The following is a 13617-nucleotide window of genomic DNA, read 5'->3' as shown; positions in this document are numbered from 1 at the left end:
ACGTGTGCCTAACAACCACCTCCGTTCTACCTTGGATTGGGTGGATATCTCTTGGATTCTTTAACCGAAATCTTCGTGGTATAAGCTAGAACTGATGGCGGCATTCAAGAGAATCCGGAAGGTTTAGACCTTCTCTGTGGTATTCTGAGTAGGATTCAATGATTGAATGACTGTGACGAGCTTCAAACTCCTGAGGGTTGGGCGTTAGTGACAGACGCAAAAGAATCACTGGATTCTATTCCGGCCTGATTGAGAACCGACAAATGGATAGCCGTGCCGTGACAGGGTGCGTTGAACATTTCCACTGAGAGGATGGGAGGTAGCCACTGACAACGGTGAAACCCTTGCATACAGCTTGCCATGGAAAGGAGTAAGAAGGATTGGATGAAGACACTAGGAAAGTAGAGAGACGGAAGGGACCAAGCATCTTCATACGCTTATCTGAAATTCCCACCAATGAATTACATAAGTATCTCTATCTTTATCTTTATGTTTTATTCATCATTCATACCCATTTGAGTTTGCCTGACTAAGATTTACAAGGTGACCATAGCTTGCTTCATACCAACAATCTCTGTGGGATCGACCCTTACTCGCGTAAGGTTTATTACTTGGACGACCCAGTACACTTGCTGGTTAGTTGTGCGAAGTTGTGTTTATGCCATGGTATTGAACGCCAAGTTTTTGGGTTCATCACCGGGGATTAATTGAGTTGTGAAAAGTATTGATCACAATTTCGTGCACCAAGTTTTTGGCGCCATTGCCGGGGATTGTTCGAGTATGTACAACTGACGGTTCATCTTGTTGCTTAGATTAGGTATTTTTCTTCAGAGTTCTTAAGAATGAATTCTAGTGTTTCAAGGTGATGTTCTTATCATCACCAAAGCTGATTGATCTTCATCAATTTAGCTCTTGAATGCAATGTTCTGCTGAAGCTTGGCTAGCCATGTCTAATTTCTTTAGACTGAGGCTTTAGACTAACATTGCATGATTCCTGGAATTCTCATTAAGAATTTTGATATCTTTATTTTCTGTTCCACTTAATTTTCGAAAAATCCAAAAAAAAAAATTACAAAATCATAAAAACCAAAAATATTGTATGTTTCTTGTTGAGTCTAGAGTCTCATGTTAAGTTTGGTGTCAATTGCATGTTTCTGTTCTTTTTGCCTTCATGCATGTGTCTTCATTAATCTTCAAGTTGTTCTTGATGATTACATTGCTCTGATTTTTAAATTCTCTTGACTTGAGTGTTTATATGTCTCATATGCATTCTCATGTTGTTAGTGTCAGTAGTATACAAACTGCTAAGTTTGGTGTCTTGCATGCATTGTTATTTGATTTAGTTGCATTTTGATTATTCCTTATTATTAAAAATCCAAAAATATTTTTAATTTGTGTCTTTTCAAGTCAATAATACAGAGAATTGAAGATTCAGAACATACTGCAGAGGAATTACACAGAAAAAGCTGGGCATTCAAAACGCCCAGTGAGGAAGGCAAACCGGCATTTAAACGCCAGCTAGGGTGCCTGGCTGGGCGTTTAACCCCAAAAGGGTAGTGTTTTGGGCGTTAAACGCCAGAATGTGCACCATTCTGGGCGTTTAACGCCAGGATGGCACAAGAGGAAAGATTTTGTTTTTAATGCAATTTTTTTTTAAGTTTTCAATATTTTTCAAAATCAATTCTTTTTCAAATCATATCTTTTCAATGAAATCTTTTTCAAAATCAATTTCTTTCCATTTTCAAGGATACTTGCTATCAATTAATGATTTGATTCAACATTTCAAGTATGTTGCCTTTTCTGTTGAGAAAGGTTTAATGTCTGAATCATATCTTTTCTTGTTAGCCAAGTCATTAATTTTCAAAATCAAATCTTTTTGATTTCTAATTTCAAAATCTTTTTCAAAAATCACTTGATTTCTTTCCCACTTTTATTTTCGAAAATCAATTAGTGTTTTTCAAAATGTTTTCAAAATCTTTTACTTAATTTTCGAAAATTACTTCCCCTCTTCTCACATCCTTCTATTTATGGACTAACACTATTCCTTAATGCACAATTCGAACTCCATCTTCTATGATAAGTTTGAATTTTCTACTTCTGCCTTCTATTTTTCTTTTCCACTGACACCTTAAGGAATCTCTATACTGTGACATAGAGGATTCCATATTTCCTTGTTTTCTTCTCTTTCATATGAGCAGAAGCAAAGACAAAAGCATTCTTGTTGAGGCTGACCCTGAACCTGAAAGGACCTTGAAGCGAAAGCTAAGAGAAGCTAAGGCACGATTCTCTGTAGAGGACCTAACAGAAATCTTCAAAGAAGAAGAACTCATGGCAGCTGAAAACAACAACAATGCCAACAATGCAAGGAAGGTGCTGGGTGACTTTACTGCACCTACTCCCGACTTCTATGGGAGAAGCATCTCTATCCCTGCCATTGGAGCAAACAACTTTGAGCTTAAGCCTCAATTAGTTTCTCTAATGCAACAGAATTGCAAGTTCCATGGACTTCCATTGGAAGATCCTCATTAGTTTTTAGCTGAATTCTTGCAAATCTGTGACACTGTCAAGACTAATGGGGTTGACCCTGAGGTCTATAGACTTATGCTATTCCCTTTTGCTGTAAGAGACAGAGCTAGGACATGGTTGGACTCACAACTTAAAGAAAGCCTGAACTCTTGGGAAAAGCTAGTCAATGCCTTCTTGGCAAAGTTCTTTCCACCTCAAAAATTGAGTAAGCTTAGAGTGGAAGTCCAAACCTTCAGACAGAAGGAAGGAGAATCCCTCTATGAAGCTTGGGAAAGATACAAACAATTGATCAGAAAGTGTCCCTCTGACATGCTTTCTGAATGGAGCATCATAGGTATTTTCTATGACGGTCTGTCTGAACTGTCCAAGATGTCTTTGGATAGCTCTGTTGGAGGATCTCTTCATCTGAAAAAGACGCCTACAGAAGCTCAAGAGCTCATTGAAATGGTTGCAAATAACCAATTCATGTACACTTCTGAAAGGAATCCTGTGAACAATGGGACAAATCAGAAGAAAGGAGTTCTTGAGATTGACACTCTGAATGCCATATTGGCTCAGAACAAGATATTGACTCAGCAAGTCAATATGATTTCTTAAAGTCTGTCTGGAATGAAAAATGCACCAAGCAGTACTAAGGAAGCTTCATCTGAAGAAGAAGTTTATGATCCTGAGAACCGTTCAATGGAAGAGGTGAATTACATGGGAGAACCCTATGGAAACACCTATAATCCTTCATGGAGAAATCATCCAAATCTTTCATGGAAGGATCAACAGAGACCTCAACAAGGTTTCAACGATAACAATGGTGGAAGAAACAGGTTTAGCAGTGGCAAGCCTTTTCCATCATCTTCTCAGCAACAGACAGAGAGTTCTAAGCAGAACACCTCTGACTTAGCAACCATGGTCTCTGATCTAATCAAAACCACTCAAAGTTTCATGACTGAAACAAGGTCCTCCATTAGAAATTTGGAGGCATAAGTGGGACAGCTGAGCAAGAAAATTACTGAACTCCCTCCTAGTACTCTTCCAAGCAATACAGAAGAAAATCCAAAAGGAGAGTGCAAAGCCATCAACATGGCTGAATTTGGAGAGGAGGAAGAGGCAGTGAACGCCATTGAGGAAAACCTCAATGGACGTCCACTGGCCTCCAATGAGTTCCCCAATGAGGAACCATGGGAATCTGAGGCTCAAAATGAGACCATAGAGATTCCATTGGACTTACTTCTGCCATTCATGAGCTCTGATGAGTATTCTTCCTCTGAAGAGGATGAGTATGTCACTGAAGAGCAAGTTGCTAAATACCTTGGAGCAATCATGAAGCTAAATGACAAGTTGTTTGGAAATGAGACGTGGGAGGATGAACCCCCTTTGCTCACCAAAGAACTAGATGACTTGTCTAGGCAGAAATTACCTCAAAAGAGACAGGATCCCGGGAAGTTTTCAATACCTTGTACCATAGGCACCATGACCTTCAAGAAGGCCTTGTGTGACCTAGGGTCAAGTGTAAACCTCATGCCTCTCTCTGTAATGGAGAAGCTAGGGATCTTTGAGGTGCAAGCTGCAAAAATATCACTAGAGATGGCAGACAACTCAAGAAAACAAGCTTATGGACTTGTAGAGGATGTTCTGGTAAAAGTTGAAGACCATTACATCCCTGCTAATTTCATAGTCCTAGAGACTGGGAAGTGCATGGATGAATCCATCATCCTTGGCAGACCCTTCCTAGCCACAGCAAAGGCTGTGATTGATGTGGATAGAGGAGAATTGATCATTCAAGTGAATGAAGAATCCTTGGTGTTTAAGGCTCAAGGATATCCCTCTGTCACCATGGAGAGGAAGCATGAAGAGCTTCTCTCAAAATAGAGCCACACAGAGCCCCCACAGTCAAACTCTAATTTTGGTGTTGGGAGGCCACAACCAATTTCTAAGTTTGGTGTTGAACCCCCACATTCAAACTCTAAGTTTGGTGTTGGGAGGTTCCAACATTGCTCTGAGCATCTGTAAGGCTCCATGAGAGCCCTCTGTCAAGTTACTGATATTAAAGAAGCGCTTGTTGGGAGGCAACCCAGTGTTATCTTTTATCTATTTTCCTTTGTTATTTTATGTTTTTTGTAGGTTGATGATCATGAGAAGTCACAAAATCAATTGAAAAAGCAAAAACAGAAAGAAAAACAGAAAGAAAAATAGCACACCCTGGAGGAAGAACCTGCAGGCGTTTAAACGCCAGTAAGGCTAGCAGATGGGCGTTTAACGCCCAGTCTGGCACCATTCTGGGCGTTTAACACCAGAAAGGGGCACCAGACTAGCGTTAAATGCCAGAAAAGGGCAAGAAGTTGGCGTTAAACGCCAGAAAGGGGCACCAGCCCGGCGTTTAACGCCAGAATTGGCACAAAGAGCAATTTTGCTCGCCACTTGGTGCAGGGATGACTTTTCCTTGACACCTCAGGATCTGTGGACCCACAGGATCCCCACCTACCCCACCGCTCTCTCTCTTCTTCACCCATTCACCAATCACCTCAACACCTCTTCCCCAAAAACCCTTCACCTATCAAATCCCATCTTTCTCTTCACCACTCACATCCATCCTTCATAAAACCCCACCTACCCCACCATTCAAATTTAAACCACTTTCCCTACCAAACCCACCCTCCCATAACAAAACCATAACCCTCCCCCCACCCCTATATAAACCCATCTTCACTCCTTCATTTTCACACAACATAAACACTCTTTCTCCCCCTTTGGCCAAACCACAAAGCCTCCCCCATCTCCTTCATTTCTTCTTCTTCTACTCTCTTCTTTCTTCTTTTGCTCGAGGACGAGCAAACCCTTTAAGTTTGGTGTGGTAAAAGCATTGCTTTTTGTTTTTCTATAACCATTTATGGCATCCAAGGCCGGAGAAACCTCTAGAAAGAGGAAAGGGAAGGCAAAAGCTTTCACCTCCGAGTCATGGGAGATGGAGAGATTCATCTCAAGGGTACATCAAGACCACTTCTATGAAGTTGTGGCCTTAAAGAAGGTGATCCCCGAGGTCCCTTTCAAACTCAAAAAGAGTGAATATCCGGAGATCCGACATGAGATCCGAAGAAGAGGTTGGGAAGTTCTTACCAACCCCATTCAACAAGTCGGAATCTTAATGGTTCAAGAGTTCTATGCCAATGCATGGATCACCAAGAACCATGACCAAAGTGTGAACCCGGATCCAAAGAATTGGCTTACTATGGTTCGGGGGAAATACTTGGATTTTAGTCCGGAAAATGTAAGGTTGGCATTCAACTTGCCCATGATGCAAGGAGATGAACATCGTTACACTAGAAGGGTCAACTTTGATCAAAGGTTGGACCAAGTCCTCATAGACATCTGTGAAGAGGGCGCCCAATGGAAGAGAGATTCAAGAGGAAAGCCGGTTCAATTGAGAAGGCATGACCTCAAGCCCGTGGCTAGAGGATGGTTGGAGTTTATCCAACGCTTAATCATTCCCACTAGCAACCGGTCCGAAGTTACTATAGACCGGGCCATCATGATCCATAGCATCATGATTGGAGAAGAAGTAGAAGTTCATGAGGTTATAGCTCAAGAACTTTATAAGGTGGCGGACAAGTCCTCTACCTTGGCAAGGTTAGCCTTTCCTCATCTCATTTGTCACCTCTGTTATTCAGTTGGAGTTGACATAGAGGGAGACATCCCCATTGATGAGGACAAGCCCATCACTAAGAAGAGAATGGAGCAAACAAGAGACCCCTCTCATCAAATCCCTGAGATGCCTCAAGGGATGCACTTTCCTCCACAAAACTATTGGGAGCAACTAAACACCTCCCTAGGAGAATTGAGTTCTAACATGGGACAACTAAGGGTGGAGCACCAAGAATATTCCATTCTCCTCCATGAAATTAGAGAAGATCAAAGAATCATGAGACAGGAGCAACAAAGACAAGGAAGAGACATTGAGGAGCTCAAGCACTCCATAGGATCTTCAAGAGGAAGAACAAGCCGCCATCACTAAGGTGGACCCGTTCTTTAATTTCCTTGTTCTTTATTTTTCTATTTTTCGAATTTTAGTGCTTATGTTTATCTATATTTGTGTCTTGTGATCATTAGTGTCTTAGTGTCTACGCCTTAAAGTTATGAATGTCCTATGAATCCATCACCTCTCTTAAATGAAAAATGTTCTTAATTGGAAAAAAAAGAAGAATTGCATGAATTTTGAATTTTATAACAGTTTAATTATTTTGATGTGGTGGCAATACTTTTATTTTCTGAATGTATGCTTAAACAGTGCATATGTATCTTGAATTTGTGGTTCATGAATGTTGGCTCTTGAAAGAATGATGAAAAAGGAGACATGTTACTGAGGATCTGAAAAATCATAAAAATGATTCTTGAAGCAAGAAAAAGTAGCGAATACAAAAAAAAATTTTGAAAAAAAAAGGGGAGAGAGAAAGAAAAAGAAAGAGAAAAAGAAAGAAAAAGAAAAAAAAGAAAGAAATAAAGTTGTGATCCAAGGCAAAAAGAGTGTGCTTAAGAACCCTGGACACCTCTAATTGGGGACTCTAGCAAAGCTGAGTCACAATCTGAAAAGGTTCACCCAATTATGTGTCTGTGGCATGTATGTATCCGGTGGTAATACTGGAAGACAGAGTGCTTTGGGCCACGGCCAAGACTCAATAAGTAGCTGTGGTCAAGAATCATCATACTTAACTAGGAGAATCAATGACACTATCTGGATTCTGAGTTCCTAAAGAAGCCAATCATTCTGAATTTCAAAGGATAAAGTGAGATGCCAAAACTATTCAGAGGCAAAAAGCTAAAAGCCCCGCTCATCTAATTAATACTGATTTTCATATATGTTTTTGGAATTCATTGTATATTCTCTTTTTTTTATCTTATTTGATTTTCAGTTGCTTGGGGACAAGCAACAATTTAAGTTTGGTGTTGTGATGAGCGGATAATTTGTACGCTTTTTGGCATTGTTTTTAGTATGTTTTTAGTATGATCTAGTTAGTTTTTAGTATATTTTTATTAGTTTTTAGTTAAAAATCACTTTTCTGGACTTTACTATGAGTTTGTGTGTTTTTCTGTGATTTCAGGTATTTTCTGGCTGAAATTGAGGGACCTGAGCAAAAATCTGATTCAGAGACTGAAAAGGACTGCAGATGCTGTTAGATTCTGACCTCCCTGCACTCGAAGTGGATTTTCTGGAGCTACAGAAGTTCAATTGGCGCGCTCTTAACGGCGTTGGAAAGTAGACTTCCTGGGCTTTCCAGCAATATATGATAGTCCATACTTTGCCCAAGATTTGATGGCCCAAACCGGCGTTCAAAATCACTATCAGAATTCCCAGCGTTAAACGCCGGAACTGGCACAAGGATGGGAGTTAAACGCCCAAACTGGCATAAAAGCTGGCGTTTAACTCCAAGAAGAGTCTCTACACGAAAATGCTTCAATGCTCAGCCCAAGCACACACCAAGTGGGCCCGGAAGTGGATTTTTATGTCATTTACTCATCTCTGTAAACCCTAGGCTACTAGTTTTCTATATATAGGACCTTTTACTATTGTATTTTCATCTTCTGGGGTTTACAAAAATGAGTAAATGACGTAAAAATCCACTTCCGGGCCCACTTGGTGTGTGCTTGGGCTGAGCATTGAAGCTTCCATGTGTAGAGACTTTTCTTGGAGTTAAACGCCAGCTTTTGTGCCAGTTTGGGCGTTTAACTCCCACTTTTGTGCCAGTTCCGGCGTTTAATGCTGAGAAGTCTTGAGCTGATTTGGAACGTCAGTTTGGGCCATCAAATCTCGAGCAAAGTATGAACTATTATATATTGCTGGAAAGCCCAGGATGTCTAATTTCCAACGTAATTGAGAGCGCGCCAATTGGCCTTCTGTAGCTCCAGAAAATCCACTTCGAGTGCAGGGATGTCAGAATCCAATAGCATCTCCAGTCCTTTTCAGCCTCTGAATCAAATTTTTGCTTAGGTCCCTCAATTTCAGCCAGAAAATATCTGAAATCACAGAAAAACACACAAACTCATTATAAAGTCCAAAAAAGTGAATTTTAAATAAAAACTAATAAAAATATAATAAAAACTAACTAAAACATACTAAAAATAATGCCAAAAAGCGTATAAATTATCCGCTCATCACAACACCAAACTTAAATTGTTGCTTGTCCCCAAGCAACTCAAAATCAAATAGGATAAAAAGAAGAAAATATACATTAAATTGAAAAAACATCGATGAAGATCAGTATTAATTAGATGAGCGGGGCTTTTAGCTTTTTGCCTCTGAACTATTTTGGCATCTCACTTTATCCTTTGAAGTTCAGAATGATTGGCTTTTATTGGAACTCAGAATTCGGATAGTGTTATTGATTCTCCTAGTGAAGTATGATGATTCTTGAACACAACTACTTTATGAGTCTTGGCCGTGGCCCAAAGCACTCTGTTTTCCAGTATTACCATCGATACATCCATGCCACAGACATATAACTGGGTGAACCTTTTCAGATTGTGACTCAGCTTTGCTAGAGTCCCTAATTAGAGGTGTCCAGGGTTCTTAAGCACACTCTTTTTGCTTCGGATCATGACTTTAACCGCTCAGTCTCAAGTTTTCACTTGACACCTTCACGCCACAAGCACATGGTTAGGGACAGCTTGGTTTAGCCGCTTAGGCCAGGATGTTATTCCTGTAGGCCCTCCTATCCACTGATGCTCAAAGCCTTGGATCCTTTTTATTATCCTTGCCTTTTGGTTTAAAGGTCTATTGGCTTTTTCTGCTTGCTCTTTTTTTTTTTGAATTCACTGCTTTTTCTTGCTTCAAGAATCATTTTTATGATTTTTCAGATCCTCAGTAACATGTCTCCTTTTTCATAATTCTTTCAAGAGCCAACAATTTTAACATTCATGAATAACAAATTCAAAAGATATATGCACTGTTCAAGCATACATTCAGAAGTCAAAAGTATTGCCACCACATCAAAATAATTAATCTGTTATAAAATTCAAAATTCATGCAATTCTTCTCTTTTTCAATTAAGAACATTTTTCATTTAAGAAAGGTGATGGATTCATAGGACATTCATAACTTTAAGGCATAGACACTAAGACACTAATGAGCATAAGAAAAACATAAATAAAACATAAAGCATAATTTTCGAAAAACAGAAAAATAAAGAACAAGGAGATTAAAGAACAGGTCCACCTTAGTGATGGCGGCTTGTTCTTTCTCTTGAAGATCTTATGGAGTGCTTGAGCTCTTTAATGTCTCTTCCTTGCCTTTGTTGCTCCTCTCTCATAATTCTTTGATCTTCTCTAATTTCATGGAGGAGGATGGAATGTTCTTGGTGCTCCACCCTTAGTTATCCCATGTTGGAACTCAATTCTCCTAGGGAGGTGTTGATTTGCTCCCAATAGTTTTGTAGAGGAAAGTGCATCCCTTGAGGCATCTCAGGGATTTCATGATGAGGAATTTCCTCATGTTCATGAGTGGGATCTCTTGTTTGCTCCATCCTCTTCTTAGTGATGGGCTTGTCCTCATCAATGAGGATGTCTCCCTCTATGTTAATTCCAACTGAATTACAGAGGTGACAAATGAGATGAGGGAAGGCTAACCTTGCCAAGGTAGAAGACTTGTCCGCCACCTTATAAAGTTCTTGGGATATAACCTCATGAACTTCTACTTCCTCTCCAATCATGATGATATGAAATCAAGATAGCCCGGTCTATAGTAGCTTCGGACTGGTTGCTAGTGGGAATGATTGAGCGTTGGATAAACTCCAACCATCCCCTAGCCACGGGCTTGAGGTCATGCCTTCTCAGTTGAACCGGCTTCCCTCTTGAATCTCTCTTCCATTGAGCGCCCTCTTCACAAATGTCTATGAGGACTTAGCCCAACCTTTGATCAAAGTTGACGCTTCTAGTGTAGGGGTGTTCATCTCCTTGCATCATGGGCAAGTTGAATGCCAACCTTATATTTTCCGAACTAAAATCTAAGCATTTTCCTTGAACCATTGTAAGCCAATTCTTTGGGTCCGGGTTCACACTTTGATCATGGTTCTTGGTGATCCATGCATTGGCATAGAACTCTTGAACCATTAAGATTCCGACTTGTTGAATAGGGTTGGTAAGAACTTCCCAACCTCTTCTTCGGATCTCATGTCAGACCTCCGGATATTCACTCTTTTTGAGTTTGAAAGGGACCTCAGGGATCACCTTCTTCATGGCCACAACTTCATAGAAGTGGTCTTGATGCACCCTTAAGATGAATCTCTTCATCTCCCATGACTCGGAGGTGGAAGCTTTTGCCTTCCCTTTCCTCTTTCTAGAGGTTTCTTCGGCCTTAGGTGCCATAAATGGTTATGGAAAAACAAAAAGCAATGCTTTTACCACACCAAACTTAGAAGGTTTGCTCGTCCTTGAGCAAAAGAGGAAAGAAAATAGTAGAAGAAGAAGAAATAGAGGAGATTGAGGGGGCTTTTGTGGTTCGGCTGAGGGGGAGAAGTAGTGTTTAGGTTGTGTGAAAATGAATGAGTGATGAAGGGTTTATATAGGGGTGGAGAGAGGGGTAGGGTTCGGCCATTATGGGTGGGTTTGGGAGGGAAAGTGGTTTGAATTTGGATGGTAGGGTAGGTAGGGTTTTATGAAGGATGGATGTGAGTGGTGAAGAGAATGGTGGGATTTGATAGGTGAGGGGTTTTTTTGGGGAAGAGGTATTGAGGTGATTGGTGAATGGGTGAAGAAGAGAGAGAGTGGTGGGGTAGGTGGGAATCCTGTGGGGTCCACAGATTCTTAGGTGTCAAGGATAGCTCATCCCTGCACCAAGTGGCGTACAAAGCGCCCTTTCTGCCAATCCTGGCATTAAATGCCAGGCTGCTGCCCTTTTCTGGTGTTAAACGCCAGTCTGGTGCCTGATGAGCGGATAATTTATACGCTTTTTGGCATTGTTTTTAGGTAGTTTTTAGTAAGTTTGAGCTACTTTTAGGGATGTTTTCATTAGTTTTTATGTTAAATTCACATTTCTGGACTTTACTATGAGTTTGTGTGTTTTTCTGTGATTTCAGGTAAATTCTGGCTGAAATTGAGGGATTTGAGCAAAACTCTGAAAAAGGCTGACAGAAGGACTGCTGATGCTGTTGGAATCTGACCTCCCTGCACTCGAAATGGATTTTCTGGAGCTACAGAACTCGAATTGGCGCGCTCTCAACGGCGTTGGAAAGTAGACATCCAGGGCTTTCCAGCAATATATAATAGTCCATACTTTATTCGAAGAATGACGACGCAACTTGGCGTTGAACGCCAAGTTCATGCTGCTGTCTGGAGTTAAACGCCAGAAAAACGTCATGATCCGGAGTTGAACGCCCAAAACACGTCATAACTCAGAGTTCAACTCCAAGTAAAGCCTCAGCTCGTGGATTGATCAAGCTCAGCCCAAGCATACACCAAGTGGGCCCCGGAAGTGAATTTATGCATCATTTACTTACTCATGTAAACCCTAGTAGCTAGTCTAGTATATATAGGACATTTATCTATTGTATTAGACATCTTTGGTCTCAGTTTTGTTTTATTATTCATCCTAAGAGATCATTGATCACGTTAGGGGGGCTGGCCATTCGGCCATGCCTGAACCTTTCACTTATGTATTTTCAACGGTGGAGTTTCTGCACACCATAGATTAAGGGTGTGGAGCTCTGCTGTACCTCAAGCAACCGAGCTTGAATGCGTATCTCTTAGATTCCCCAACAGAATCTTCGTGGTATAAGCTAGATAGATGGCGGCATTTATGAGGATCCGGAAAGTCTCACCTTGTCTGTGGTATTCCGAGTAGGATCCTGGGAGTCCGGAAAGTCTAACCTTGTCTGTGGTATTCCGAGTAGGATTCCGGTAATGAATGACTGTGACGTGCTTCAAACTTGCAAGTGCTAGGCGTTAGTGACAGACGCAAAAGAATCAAGGGATTCTATTCCAGTAGGAGCGGGAACCAACCAGTGATTAGCCGTACTGTGACAGAGTGCGTGAGCATTAGTTTTCACTGCGAGGATGGGATGTAGCCATTGCTGATGGTGAACCCCTATACAAAGCTTGCTATGGAAAGGAGTAAGAAGGATTGAGTAGAAGCAGTAGGAGAGCAGACGTCCTTGAGCCATACAGCATTTCCATTCGCTTATCTGAAATTCCCACCAATGAATCTGCATAAGTCTTCTATCCTTTTTATAATCTATTCTCTTATTTCTATTTTCAAAAATCCATAAACCATCTTAATCTGCCTGACTGAGATTTACAAGGTGACCATAGCTTGCTTCATACCAACAATCTCTGTGGGATCGACCCTTACTCACGTAAGGTTTATTACTTGGACGACCCAGTACACTTGCTGGTTAGTTGAACGGAGTTGTGATAACAACTGGTGCCACAATAATGATTTCATACAACTTAAAAGAACAGTGATCACAATTTCGTCCACCAAGTTTTTGGCGCCGTTTCCGGGGATTGTTCGAGTATGGACAACTGACGGTTCATCTTGTTGCTCATATTAGGTAATTTTCTTTTCAAAAATCTTTTTCAAAAATTTTTCTTTTTATTTTTCGTTTTTCCAAACTATATTTTTGAAAAAATTAAAATAAAAATATAAAAAAATTAGAAAATCATAAAAATCAAAAATATTTTGTGTTTCTTGTTTGAGTCTTGTGTTAATCTTTAAGTTTGGTGTCAATTGCATGCTTTGAAAATTTTTCTTGCATTTTTTCGAAAATCTCATGCATCCATAGTGTTCTTCATGATCTTCAAGTTGTTCTTGATAAGTCTTCTTGTTTGATCTTGATAATTTCGTGTTTTGTGTTGTTTGTTGTTTTCCATGTGCACTTTTGCATTCATATTTTTCATGCATTAAAGATTTCTAAGTTTGGTGTCTTGCATGTTTTCTTTGCATCAAAAATTTTTCAAAATTATGTTCTTGATGTTCATCATGATCTTCAAAGTGTTCTTGGTGTTCATCTTGACATTCATAGCATTCTTGCATGCATTCATTGTTTTGATCTAAAAATTTCATGCATTGAGTATTTTTGTTGTTTTTCTCTCTCATAAAAAAAATTCAAAAAA

This window comes from Arachis hypogaea, chromosome 10 (assembly GCF_003086295.3).
Source record: "Arachis hypogaea cultivar Tifrunner chromosome 10, arahy.Tifrunner.gnm2.J5K5, whole genome shotgun sequence".
NCBI classification, from domain to species: domain Eukaryota; kingdom Viridiplantae; phylum Streptophyta; class Magnoliopsida; order Fabales; family Fabaceae; genus Arachis; species Arachis hypogaea.
Note: the sequence above shows the minus strand (reverse complement) of the source record.